Source organism: Bidens hawaiensis, unplaced genomic scaffold, assembly GCF_021521415.1.
Source record: "Bidens hawaiensis isolate Kalapana, Puna unplaced genomic scaffold, B.hawaiensis_p1.1 tig00011610_1, whole genome shotgun sequence".
Lineage (NCBI taxonomy): Eukaryota > Viridiplantae > Streptophyta > Magnoliopsida > Asterales > Asteraceae > Bidens > Bidens hawaiensis.
The window spans coordinates 462,149-475,903 of NW_027491906.1; positions in this window are offsets into that span (position 1 = coordinate 462,149).

The window sequence follows — 13,755 nt, forward strand, 5'->3', positions numbered from 1 at the left end:
GAATTATTTGGCGTGTATGTCTTTGTCACATTTAAAGTTATTAAGTCTACATTTGAATTAGAATTTTAATTTTGAGTTTTGTTTGTAGATAAAAAAAATTGTTTTTACTTAAATTTTACGGCCTTGTGTTTTTATTATTCTGTATTCATAAATTTTGTTGTTTTATTTTGCCTACATAAGATGATATAATTCTACATATATATGAGTAAACATGTGTATGGGTTCTTTTGTATATAGATATTATCCTACACAAACCGGATAAATTCATATATATAATTGGTAAATATGTGTGCATGTAAAATAATAAACATCTATGTAGGATATAAAGGAATCTCCATCATAATTGATGTGTTGTAAAACACACGTATTTTTCGCACATTTTATCCACGTTTTTATATTATATTTTATGTGTTTTAACTTGTTTTATATAGGTTTTACATAGTTTTAATAATCTTGTAGGTCATGGGTGAAAGAATGAAGAAACCGAGCTTCTTGAGCAGTTTACGGGCCTTTTTACGCATACAATTTCAAGACAAAGCTCAAGGCCCTGCCCGTATGCATCATGAACAAGCCCAAGCTACATTATATTATATTATATAAAATAAAAAAAAACCCTAAGGCATTCAGCCTAGTTCCGATCGCAAGCTGGGCAGGAAAGAAAAGAGAGAAAAAAAACTTTTGTGCGGCTAGGTCTTGGTGTCTTGGCGGCTAGGGAAGGAAGAAGAAGGCAAGGACAAGTCTCGGGATCATTCACCACTGCTTTTTACAGCCGACAGCAGCCCCAGAACATCTCATATCCTTACATCTTTTTCATTGTTCATACATTTTGATTTACTTGTTCAATTGATTAGTAGTTTTGCAATTGCTTGAGAGTTTGACTTGTTTATGATTTGTATTGATCATTGAATGCTTGAATTGATTATTGAGATGAGTTATATGATGTTTTTATTAAGTGTTCATGGCTGTCCAAATATGATTAGAGGCTAAACTTGTTAGTTCTACCTAGGAATGATGATAATTGTTAGTGTTTGATGAGCTTGTTGGATTGTTTGATTGATAGATGTTAATTGTTATTGTAAAGTTTGATTTAGACATGAAATAGGTTGTGTTTAAGGGCTAGAAATTTTTGGTAATTCATTGCTTAAACCCCTTGTGTTGGTTAATTAGTTTTGTGTTGATTGATCGGTGCATTGTTTGATTCTAGACTTTGTGTTTAGGGTTTGTTTGCGGTAGGTACAACTGTAGGGTTCGAATCATCGGGATTGGTCCGACAAGTTGGATGTTGCGTTGTGGGCCTTCCGTACAGCCTACAAAACTCCGACCGGTTCCACACCGTTTCGGATGATTTATGGGAAGGCCTGCCACCTGCCAGTTGGGTTTGAGCACCGTGCTTCATGGGCCCTACATAGGGTCAATCTTGATATGTCTGCCGCAGAGAGCACTCGTTTCCACCAGTTGCATGAGTTAGAGGAGCTGAGAGATCACGCTTACGCGTAGTCATTTAGGTATAAGGAGCGGACGAAGGAACTGGACGAAAGGAAGTTGAAGGGTAACAAGCAGTTCAAGTGTGGGGATTTGGTTTTATTGTATAACTCCCGGTTGAGGTTATTCTCGGGAAAGTTGAGATCCCGTTGGTCGGGACCGTTCACGGTCACTAAGGTTTGCCTGTATGGTACGATTGAGATAGAGGATAAAAGCGGGAAATTTAAGGTGAACGGTAATAGACTGAAGCACTACATTGGCGAGCCGATAGCTGATCAGGCTGTCGAGGTATTCTACGTTGAGTCACTCTCAGAGACATAGACGTGTTCGATGCATCACTCGGGAGACTGCCCGAGTTGTAGATTTTGTACTTCGTTTACTTGTTTGTGCTATCTATTTTATCTGTTTTATATATTTTTCAGGATGTTCCAAAATGAAACCGCTCGTACTCAGTCTCCATTCGAGTCGGTTGATTCTAGGGGTATTCTATATTAACTTGAAAAAAAAATCATAAAAACTAAAAACACAAAAATACGTTTATTTTGTTTATGTTTTTGTTTTCTGTTGTGTACGCCGCTACATGCGAGCGAGTTCGAGATTTTACAGGTTATATTATGCGCATGGTAGCTATGATAGCGTTTTTGAAACAGGTTCTCCCGAGGTTGTAGCCGCGAATGAAATGCTATACGGTCGCTTGGTTACTACTCAGCTGTTGAAGATTCGGCACACAAACCAGAGGAGTAACCCGTTCTTTGTTTTAGTGTTGTATATTATATTTTTGCTTTCTGTTTTATTTTTATTTTATTTTATTTTTTTCCTTGTACTCATCGAGGACGATTTCGTTCTAAGTGTGGGGATGGGGTTTATTTTACTTAGTTGTAGAAAAATTTAGAAAATTTTTTTTTTGAAAAATTTGAAAAAAATTGTCCCTTGAAACATGTTTTCTCTACGTTAAATAGGAAATGATATTATTACCGAGTACTGGTTATTTTATAAATTCTTGGTGTTTTCAAAAAATATATATATATATTAAATAAGAACAGTGCCCATTAGACCCGCACGTAATGTATGGCAACCGAATGGTTTAGACTCGGTAATAGATGTGCTGGTAGGCTCAGCATTTGAGAATGAAAGGGCGGTTTGATTGTTGACCTAATTGAACATTTTAAATGGCCTGACTTTAGTGCGAAACATCTTAGAGTTTTGTTTGTTTAACTAAGTCCGTGACAGGACTGGAATCAAAAGCCGGGTTCTACTCAAGCCTCGAGTCATATGATCACCTTTATATAAAAACCTAATTTTTGTATACGTACTTATATGTATAATCCTATGTATACGTATCTATTCCTGCAAATAGCATAAGACAGTTTTGCTCGGCCCTTTGTTGCGCGGTGGCGCAGACCTGAGCCTTGATACAGTCTGTATTATCGTCCAACATGGTGGACTTTTCAAAAAAAAAAAACAAAATATGCAAAAAAAAAAGCTAAAAGCCAAAGCATAAAGCCAAAAGGCAGAAAAAAATATTCAAATAAAAACCACCATGAAGGAAACTACTATTGGTCAATCAAGGACCCAGCTAGAGTTTATAGGTTTTGCGTCGAAAATGTTTTGATCATGTGGCAATAGGTTTAAGTCAAGTTGGGGTGACTCGGTCCGATAAAACCATAATGGAACGTGGTGAAGTGGCGGCAGGGCTTTTAAGTGTGGGTCCCGCTTAGTCATACAAACTAATGAAATTGTCACGCCTTATTTGCCTCGGTAAGTATTAGGGGCATGGGTTTAAGTGGATAGCAATACCGGCAATCGACCTGATCTAGCTTATTAGGTGAAAGTTGTAAAGTTGGAAGAAATATTGGGGTAACGGGTCACTTGTTCTAATACTTTAAAAAGAAAAGAAAAAAAATAGAATACTAATAATAATAATAATAATAATAATAATAATAATAATAATAATAATAAAACCAAGAGTGGTCGGTAAAACTCGATTATAATCCTGTGTATTATTCTTTTTCAGGGACGAAAAAGTCTTAAGTGTGGGGATATTTGATGTGCTGTAAAACACATGTATGTTCCGCACCTTTTATCCACGTTTTTATATTATATTTTATGTGTTTTAACTTGGTTTATATAGCTTTTACATAGTTTTATAATCTTGTAGGTTATGGGTGAAAGAATGAAGAAACCGAGCTTCTTGAGTAGTTTATGGGCCTTTTTAGGCATACAATTTCAAGACAAAGCTCAAGGCCCAGCCCGTATGCATCAGGGACAAGCCCAAGCTACATTATATTATATTATATAAAATAAAAAAAAAACCCTAAGGCATTCAGCATAGTTCCGATCGCAAGCTGGGCATGAAAGAAAAGAGATAGAAAAAACTTTTGTGCGGCTATGTCTTGGTGTCTTGGCGGCTAGGGAAAGAAGAAGAAGGCAAGGACAAGTCTCGGGACCATTCACCACTACTTTTTACAGCTAAGAGCAGCCCCGGAACATCTCATATCCTTACATCTTTTTCATTGTTCATACACTTTGATTTACTTATTCAATTGATTAGTAGTTTTGCAATTGCTTGAGAGATTGACTTGTTTATGATTTGTATTGATTATTGAGATGAGTTATATGATGTTTTTAGTAAGTCTTCATGGCTGTCCAAATATGATTAGAGGCTAAACTTGTTAGTTCTACCTAGAAATGATAATAATTGTTAGTGTTTGATGAGCTTGTTGGATTGTTTGATTGATAGATGTTAATTGTTATTGTAAAGTTTAATTTAGACATGAAATAGGTTGTTTTTAAGGGCTGGAAATTTTTAGTAATTCATTGCTTAAACCCCTTTTGTCGGTTAATTAGTTTTGTGTTGATTGATCGGTGCATTGTTTGATTCTAGACTTTGTGTTTAGGGTTTGTTTGCGGTAGGTACAACCGTAGGGTTTTGTTGATTGATTATTTGGTTAAAGTACAGCGGTTAGGCACCTTCTTAGAGACCGAGAGGTGATAAAAAGTTAGGGTCGTCTCATTACCTTTGCATGCTAGAATAAGGATTACGCGAGAACGAGTTCGTTTCTTGTCCCGTTTAGGTGTTTTGAGCGACTAGTTGATCTATTTTGGTTTAAGTTAGATTGTTCCTCTACCCTTGGTTGTGTAGTATTCATTACCATTAGGGTCTAGTGTTGGTGAGACCGAGAGGTGAGTCAGCATTAGAACACGTTAACAATTGTTTCCCGGTTTGGTCGTTTTAACCGATTTTGAGTAGTTAAGGCTTGTTGAGTGAGACCGAGAGGTAATCCAGTGCGCCCGAGCGATCCTTAGTCGTGTCATCTTTAGGGACCGGTGTCTAGATATCATTCAATCCATTAGCTTGGTAGGCCTACAATTTGATTCGAACCTAGGAAGACGTTTTTCTCCATTCGAAGTTAACACAGTTAGTTTGTCGTTAAGTTTTCTTTTTTTGGTAACTTTTGTCAGTCTGTCTAGTTAGTCCAGTTAAGTAATTAAAAATCAAAAATTAATTAAATATTATTCTTAGGTAGGTCTTGTCTAGGGTTAGTTGTAGGTTCCCAGCCGGATCTACACGAGATATCGCGTTCTACGTAGGTGCGGAATCCCTACGTAAGACGTTACGAGCGTAGAAGACGATACGATTAAACACGTTACAATAAACACAAACACGTTATATTGCAACCGTAAACACGTGATACAAAGATCACCAAATACAGACTCTCTCTAACTCGTTCTCTGAATAATAAACTGAATTCGTTGGAATTGTCAATAGTCCGTAACCTAAACAGCTTATATAGACACGACAACTTCGCCTGGCATGTTCAGGAGAAGTTGTCCCTAACTTCGCTTGTCTAACAAGTTCGCCCATATCAGCGAAATTGTTAGCAACTTCGCTTACATACAAAACATAAATCTAACTAACACGATTACAGACACTTGACACTGAACTACTGACATCTTGAACCAACAGACTCCCCCTTGGCAGTAGCTTCAACTCTTTATCTTCAAACACGTGTCTTGTAATCTTCAACGACCTTGCATCTTCATCTTCAAGCATGAACTCCTTCGCGTACACAAACTGATACAATTCTTTGATATTTCTTCGCTTCGTCTTTCCAAGCAGGAATATAAAAGATTTTCTTCTCATTCAGCACCTACAGATCAGCTTGCGACAAGTTCACTAGATGCATCGGATCATAAACTCTTAGCAGCTCTTGTTCATCTTCGTCTTCCATCACTGCTTCAGCTGTTTCACAATCAACATACCACCACTTTAGATCTTTGAGCACATCCTTGGGCATCTGTTTCATCGGCACTTCTTTAAGGCACCGGATCGGCTTATACTTCATAATCATCCAAGGTTTACCATCTGCTCTCAATCCACGATCTTTGTCTTCTATAAGTTTTCCCTTTTGTGGTTTCAACAGCTCAAACTTCTTCTCTTTTATACTTTCCTTCCAAACAATCTTCCCAATAACTCTAGCCATATTATCATCACTTCGGTTTATCAATCCCAATCTGGCTAAGTCTTTCACTTCACATTCTGGCAGTGTATTCAACGATCTTAAAAGTCTTTTGAAGTACTGAACACCATCATACCTCTTAATAACAAAGAGCCTCAACTGCTCATCGTATATCCAGCAAATAATCCCTTTTCTCGATTCAGCATAGCCTCTAATGTTGTAAGTCTTCTTAAACATAGTAGGGACCGCCGGTTTCTTCGTTTTGACGAACCACTGAGCGTAGCCTTCTTTCCATCTAGGCTGCTCTTCCCATTCCGTCTCATCACTTCCAATCTGTTGACTCATATCTGCCTTATCTACTTCTGGTATCTCATGCTCCACATTCTCCTCTACTATCTCTCCCTCTTCAATCTCATTATCAATAACTATCTCTTCACCAATCTTTTCTATCTCATCACTCGGTAGTACATCATCATCACCAACCAACTCATCATCCATCTCCTCTACGTCCACTACCACCACATCATCATCACCAGCTGCAGTTGTCGACTCCCCCTGAGTTGTGGAAGTTCCAAGAGCTTGATCAGTTCTTGGCAACTCACCACCTGCATCTTTCGACGCATTGGGATCATCGTCTCTATCATTTCGTCTCTTGGTCCTCAACTCATCGCCTTTACAGCTCGTCTCCCCCTGAGATGCCAAGAACTCCTTCAGAGCATCTATGATTTTTCCATGTTCTACCAGCAGGGACGACTGCATCTGATTCTCTGCAACTAGGCGTTGAATAGCCTGGGTCTGGATAAGATTTATCCTTGATTGTTCTTCCACGACCCGTTCAAGTGTTGCTATTCGTTCAGAGTCTGATAAGGTTGCATCGAAATCAAACCTCATATGTGATATATCTTGAGTGTACTGAGGAGGGATTTCCGATGTCACCGGGACCTCAGAAGTAGAAATAGACGTAACCGCAGGTGGTATTGTCACCGATAACCCTGCAGTGGCCACAACAGTCGACTCAATAAAGCGTGCCACGACCTCCGTTGGAGTAAGAGTTGGAGGCGGCAACGAGACAATCTCAGGAGCCGATAGTTGGAAAGTAGTGGGTGGGAGGCCAAATGTAGATGAGGTAGCCACCACGGGAACATCCGTAGCGCTTGGCCTTGTAACCTGTAATGTTGAGGGAACCATTGTCATACTGGATAGTGCGGGTGGGGTGAAACGTACCACTCTCGAGCCCTCACCAGCTCCAGAACCTGCACATATCCGTTCCCTTCTTGATCTGCGTATTAACTGTTGTACCTCTTCCTCATAGTCTGACTCGCTGTCATCATCAGTTCTCTTTCTCTTCCCATGTAGTCTTTCTCGAGTTACCATAATCCTTCTTGCCTCAGCCACTTCATCATCAGAATCAGAACCAGCCACCGTAGCAGCTGTCCTAGTAACATTCACAGTCGACACCCTCTCAACCGAGACTTGCACATACTCTCCAGGGTCCACCCGTTCCATATCAAAGTAGCCTTGACCTCCAAACTCAGCATCAAGGTCCACGTTCTCCTCCGGTGACACAACAGGTGCAGCAGGTATAACTTGAGGTGCTCCTGCCTGTTGTGGTGCCGGGTCCCGAAACTCGTCCCCACGAGCAGGCACATACCCTGGGTTGATTAAGTACCCAAACAGTGGAGTATGGCGAGGACGGAGCTCAGGTTTGCTCCTCGCACTCGAAGATCTACATTGGACGAAGATCCGTTTATTACACTTTCAACGTATCTGATCGGACGGCGCTGAGGTAGCGTTGGAGCAACATGATTTAAGATCATTTGCAGGAATCTTGGATACATGATAAATCTCTCACGCGCCATCTCCCTTCTCTGACTATCAATCTCATAGAAGACCATCTGACTAAAGTTGTATCGCTTGTTGTAAGTCAGAGCAGTCATCGCCGACTGCATGGTGGCGCCCATGCCATCAGTGCCAGCCTTTCTCCCTGACATGCATACAATCATGACATGCATGAGAAAGCGCCACTGGTCAAGCAAAACCCTTTCCTTCTCTGCGTATCCCCCAAGGGACCAGAGTATCCCATCCTCAAAAACGCTCCATCACGGAAAGGAGCCACAAACTCTGTCAGGTCATCCCTTGTCTCATTTCCAAACCGTAAAGCCGCCCGGATTTGTTCAGAAGAGAACTGAACAATCTGATTGTTGACTGTTGCGCGCATCACCGAGGGCTCGACTCTACAGTCATATTCCACGGTCTGCCAAAAATCCTCAATGTTGGGCAAGGATATCGGCAGTGTTGTAGTGATCGCGTGGAATATACGCGAGCGTAACAGAAACGTGATGATTTCGCGGAAATCATCAACTCCGCTCGCCTCCGGGTCTAATGTTATATACATGTTGTGACCCGGGAAGAACTGTCTTTGGTTATCACCTCCGTCATCACCGCCTGCACCACCTGCTCCAGCTACAGCAGCCATACCTGCAACAAACAGGCTAAGTTATATAAACGTCAAAGCAAATCACAAGTTCGCCTGTTACCATGAGCGAAGTTGTGATCTATTCTGTACAGGCGAAGTTAAAGGTGGGGCGAAGTTGGGAAACAACTTCGCTTCAACTTGAACTTCGTCTGTTAACTGTCAAGTAAAAAGGTCCAGGCGAAGTTAATGAGAACTTCGCCTAACCACAACATCGCCTCATAAACTGTTTCAAAAGCAATTATCAGGCGAAGTTAAACCTCAGGCGAAGTTACGGATAACTTCGCCTAAACTGTATTCGCCGAATATGAAACGGCGACAGTTAAGGCTGTTCAATCGAATCGATTTGGACAATTTTGAAGATTTCGGCCAGTTAACACAAGATTTTGAGTCGATTTGGACGATTAATATGTTTACTATCACGTGAAAGTAAGTTTGAAAATCGGGTGTTAAGGTTCGAAAGACGAGGTCGATAATCGAGTCGAAACGACCGATGATTAACCTCAAAAACAATGATTATATGAAACTATAAACCCTACAGACCTTTAATCGACAATGAAATCGAGAAAGAATGAACACAGATTGAATCGAACGATAATACGATAAGTTCGCCGGTTGACAGGAAAGAATAAGTTCGCTGAGGTTTTTGAAATAATGAACAGGTTTGACCTAAAAACTTCTTTATATAGGATCACAGATGTACCGGCGAAGTTATGGATAACTTCGCCTATTGCAGGCGAAGTTATACACAACTTCGCTAATATTAAAATTTTTCAAAACAACCCCATACTTTGAACAATTTGCAATTAAGTTTTAAAACATCCTTTAAAGAGATAAATGATACGATCAAGACCAAGTAACCAGGTATAAAATCAAACAACTACAAAAGTAACGAAAATTTGAAAAATTAAAGTACACGGGATCAAATTTCAGTCTCGACAGGGACTACCCTGTTTTAGAAAAGATCCGAACAGGAATCATACTTATTACGTGACTGTCACACAGATCCGTGTTTAGCTGTATTATGACATAAAGAAACAGGTTGTAAGCAGGTAAATGACTTAGAATGGTTTTCATTGTTTCTGTGATACGGGTTAGGTTCAATTAAGCTCAAAACTTAAGTGGGCAACAACTCAGAGATTATGATGCCTCCTATCTATTCTCAAAGCGTATTTGGCTTTCCCCAAGTCACCCCGAGTTGAACTCGACCCGTAGTGTCTGATTAACTAGTAAGTACTCTTCGATCTCTAGTCTCTTCTTCCCGTACTCTTTGTTGCATCTTGATTAACTAGTAAGTACTCTAGAATGTCTCAATAACTCACATTTTTTTTTTCAAACTTCAAAGTAGTAAACAACTGCAAGTCCCGAAACTGGATCACTGCAGTGTCTTGACACGCTATAATCACGGGAATTAGAACACTCACGGGCTCGTGTATGACTGGGTAATCGCTTTTCTGCCTATCATTCGGAAAGATATATATGAAGACATGCACAACTCTTAAGGAGTTTCCACGTAAAATCGTGTAGATTTAGTTAGTATCACTTTTACTTTTACGCACCATAAAAAGCTACCATAACATACAATGACTGTTCTAAAGTCTTTTAGGCCTAATAACTTCACTAGTTAAGAACACAGAATCAGTATATCTATCACTTTCCAAGGTTGGATCAATTTTCTGTTAAACATAGCAAAGGTACTTCTTACGAAGTAGTAGACTTGAAAAATAATTTCATCTCCCGGAAAGAAAAAATTTTTTTAACTTCAATCGCCCCGATCAAATTGAAGTTTTCAGGTAAACGGCTGTCCCGAAGATCCAATGGATCAGCTGGACCGACCACATACAAGTATGTGTCCTTCTAACTAAGTATGATCGACTAATTTTCAGCGAAAGAATGAAAACACATCATAAACCGCCCCGGTCACTTTCAGTCATCTGGTTAATGGCTATCCTCATATTCTACAAGTAGAAATGAGGACCAAACATATCCGAAGACATGTCCTTCAAACTGAGGCAACCGACATAATTCTAAGCGATAGTTACGTTTTTTTTTTTAAACAAAAACATAAAGCATGGTTACTCGGGATTGATCATCCCATTCAGCTCAACAAGGTTTTGAAATCTAGTTTTGTCAAACGTTTTCGTAAACAAGTCTGCGAAATTATCTAGCGTATCAACCTTTTCGAGCTCAATCAGTTTCTTCTCAGCACAATCCCGTATAAAATGATGACGTATGTCAATGTGTTTAGTTTTACTGTGCTTAACGGGATTGTTAGTTACTGAGATAGCAGCAGTGTTATCAATGCAAATAGGAGTAAGAGTAAAATTCAGACCATAATCGCGCAACTATTGTTGAATCCAAAGAACCTGGGAGCAGCAGTTGGATGCTGCCATGTATTCTGCTTCACAGGTTGAAATTGCGACTGAGGTCTGCTTCTTGCATTGCCAGGACACTAGTCTGCCACCAAGAAACTGACATCCACCAGTTGTAGACTTCCGACTCTGATTGCACCCTCCATAATCAGAATCTGTGTAGGCGACCAAATCCAAGTCTCCTCCTCTTGTGTACCACAACCCCAGCTTAGGTTTGCCTTTGAGATACCTCAATATTCTCTTCGCACCCTTCAAGTGAGATTCCTTTGGGTTTGCCTGAAAGCGAGCACAAAGACAAACAGCAAACATTATATCAGGCCTAGAAGCAGTTAAGTACATTAAAGAACCTATTATAGCCCGATATTGGGTTGGGTCCACGTCTGCATCGTTGTCTGACTCAGCACCCAATTTGTGGTTGACGCAGACTGGAGTATCGTATGGAGTGCTGTCCTCCATCTTGAAACGTTTGAGAACATCATGGACATACTTCGTCTGATGAATGAACATACCATCTTTCTTCTGATCAATCTGCAGTCCTAAAAGGAAAGTTAGTTCACCCATAGCACTCATTTCAAATCTCTTCTTCATGACGGCCTCAAACTCCTGACACATGGCGACCTTTGATGCAGCAAAGATAATGTCGTCCACGTAGACTTGCACCAGTAGAAAGTCGCTCCCTTTTCTCTTGAAGAACAATGTGCTATCAATCTTCAACAAAGTTCACTTTCTCTAAAGTCATCTTTCCATTCGTCACAGTCCCAATTCCTGTAATCCTTCCACCGCTCTCTCCAGCGAAACTCACTCTTCCTCCTTGAACAGGTTTCCATTCGTGTAACAAATTCTTGTTACCCGTCATTTGCCGGGAACAGCCGCTATCCACAACCCATAGATTGTTTGCAGCCCTGTTCAACTGTTCCTGCACGATTAAAGCAGAGGGTTAAAATCTGGGGACCCAAGACCTCTTGGTCTTGGGTCGATACATCCCGTACCTTGGCTGTCCAAAGCTAGCATCAGAATAATTTCTGTAAGTCCTGAGCGGATACCTTCTTGGAGATTGACTATGAGGCCATCCAAACCGTCGTGAATTAAATGAATTATTACTTATGGTTTGGTTGTTAGCAGTGAAAAACTGAGATCTATTTCTTTGAAAACCTGAATTAGACCAATTTCTGAATTTTGATGGGTTTTCATTTTTTCCATTATATTGATTACTGTTTCTTTTCTCAGATTTTGAAGGCCTCACACCTCTGAATTTCTGCTTCAGAGGGCAATCAGCAATTAGGTGTCCTAATTGATTACATCTGAAACAACTCCTGTGTTCAACTTTCTTTTCCATAGTTGTTTTAGATGTTGAGGCTGTATTACTGCCCGTTTGTCTCACATAAGGTGGGACATACGGGTTTAGTGGAGATTTCTTTTCAGTTGTTTTATGTTTCTCCCCACTTTTTGGTAACACTGCCTCTTGTTTTGTCTCACTCGACTCGGAAGACTTGTCCGAGTTAGATGAGACAGGACTAGGCACAGAAATTTTCACACTCGAAACAAGCTTACTTGTTTCGCCTTTACTAACTTCTGGTTCTTTAATAGTAACCTTAACCGGAACTGTCTGACCAAAATCAACATAGACAGATTTCTGATTACTAGGATCATAAGTGTAATTATGATTGTAAGGTGGTGGAACTTCATGATAACCAATTCCTCCCCTTTTAACTGGGGAACCTTGATCACTAACGAGGTGATCAAGTATAGCGGAGGAATTTCTAAATTTCTCAAGTTTCCTGTTCAGTTCCACCACTTTCACCTGGTGATCAGCTATCTGTTTATCCCTTTCAGCTATTAGTTTGGTTTTCTCTTCTAAGACTTCATAGCTAAGATCAATAACTTGTATTTTTTCAGCTAAATTTGCTTTCAGACTTCTAATATCTTTTTCACTAGCTTTTATTTTTACTTTATAACTGTTTTCTCTAGCTTTAGTGAAATGATGATCTTCTTTTAACGTTTTAAATTCAGCATCCAAACTAACAAACTGATCAGTTATAGTTTTCAGTTGTTCAGACAGATTTTCACATTTAGTACAATGAATTTTGGTACTTACCTCGGAGAGCTGGTCTTTCACATCTGCCATGTTAGCTTCATTTTGAGCTTCTGCCATGTAAGCTTCATTTTCGCCAGTCACTTTCTCACTATCTGCAGTCTCGATGTTTGTCAAATTGGCCTGTTCGAACACTTCTTCAGCATGCAGATTCCAGTTGTACTCTCCATTTTGTCTGGATATCATGGCTCTATTATCATTGACACCCCACTCTGTTGTGTAGACCTGTTTTGACTGCGCTCTACACGTTCATTTGTGCACTCCTTTGCAAAATGGCCATTCTGTTGGCAGTTGTAACACCTAACCTTCGACTTGTCAAACCCTGGTCTCTCACCAACAAACTTCCTACCAGTCTTCTTCATAAACCGCTTAACCCTTCTCACAATCATCGCCATCTGCCACTGCAGATCCATCTCTTCCAGATCATCAGCATCGATCTGATCATAATCTTCATCCAAAGTTGCTGGATCAACAATTTTACCCTTGATGTAATTTTCATACGAAGCAATGAAAGATGCGTAGAGAGCAAACTGCTGTTCAGCAGATTTAACACTCATGGGCATCTTCGAGTAGTTGTTGTTTGAAACACCTGGGGAAAAACTACTCTTGGTTGCTTGAGGGCTAGAAGCATTAGATCCACCAGCTACAAAGCACACATCACCATTCATGTTGAGAGATACATGACCGTCATGTGTTGAGTTAGCGCCCGACTCTCCCTTTGAGTAGTAAGCAGACGAATCAGACTTCGAACTTGAACTTGAGTTGACCTTTGCACCATACATTCCTGGATCTTGAACCTGATCAGTAGATGTCTCTTTTCGAACCATGTTTAGTTCAAAAGTTCGTAGCTTGTTTACTGCCGTTTCCAAATCATAG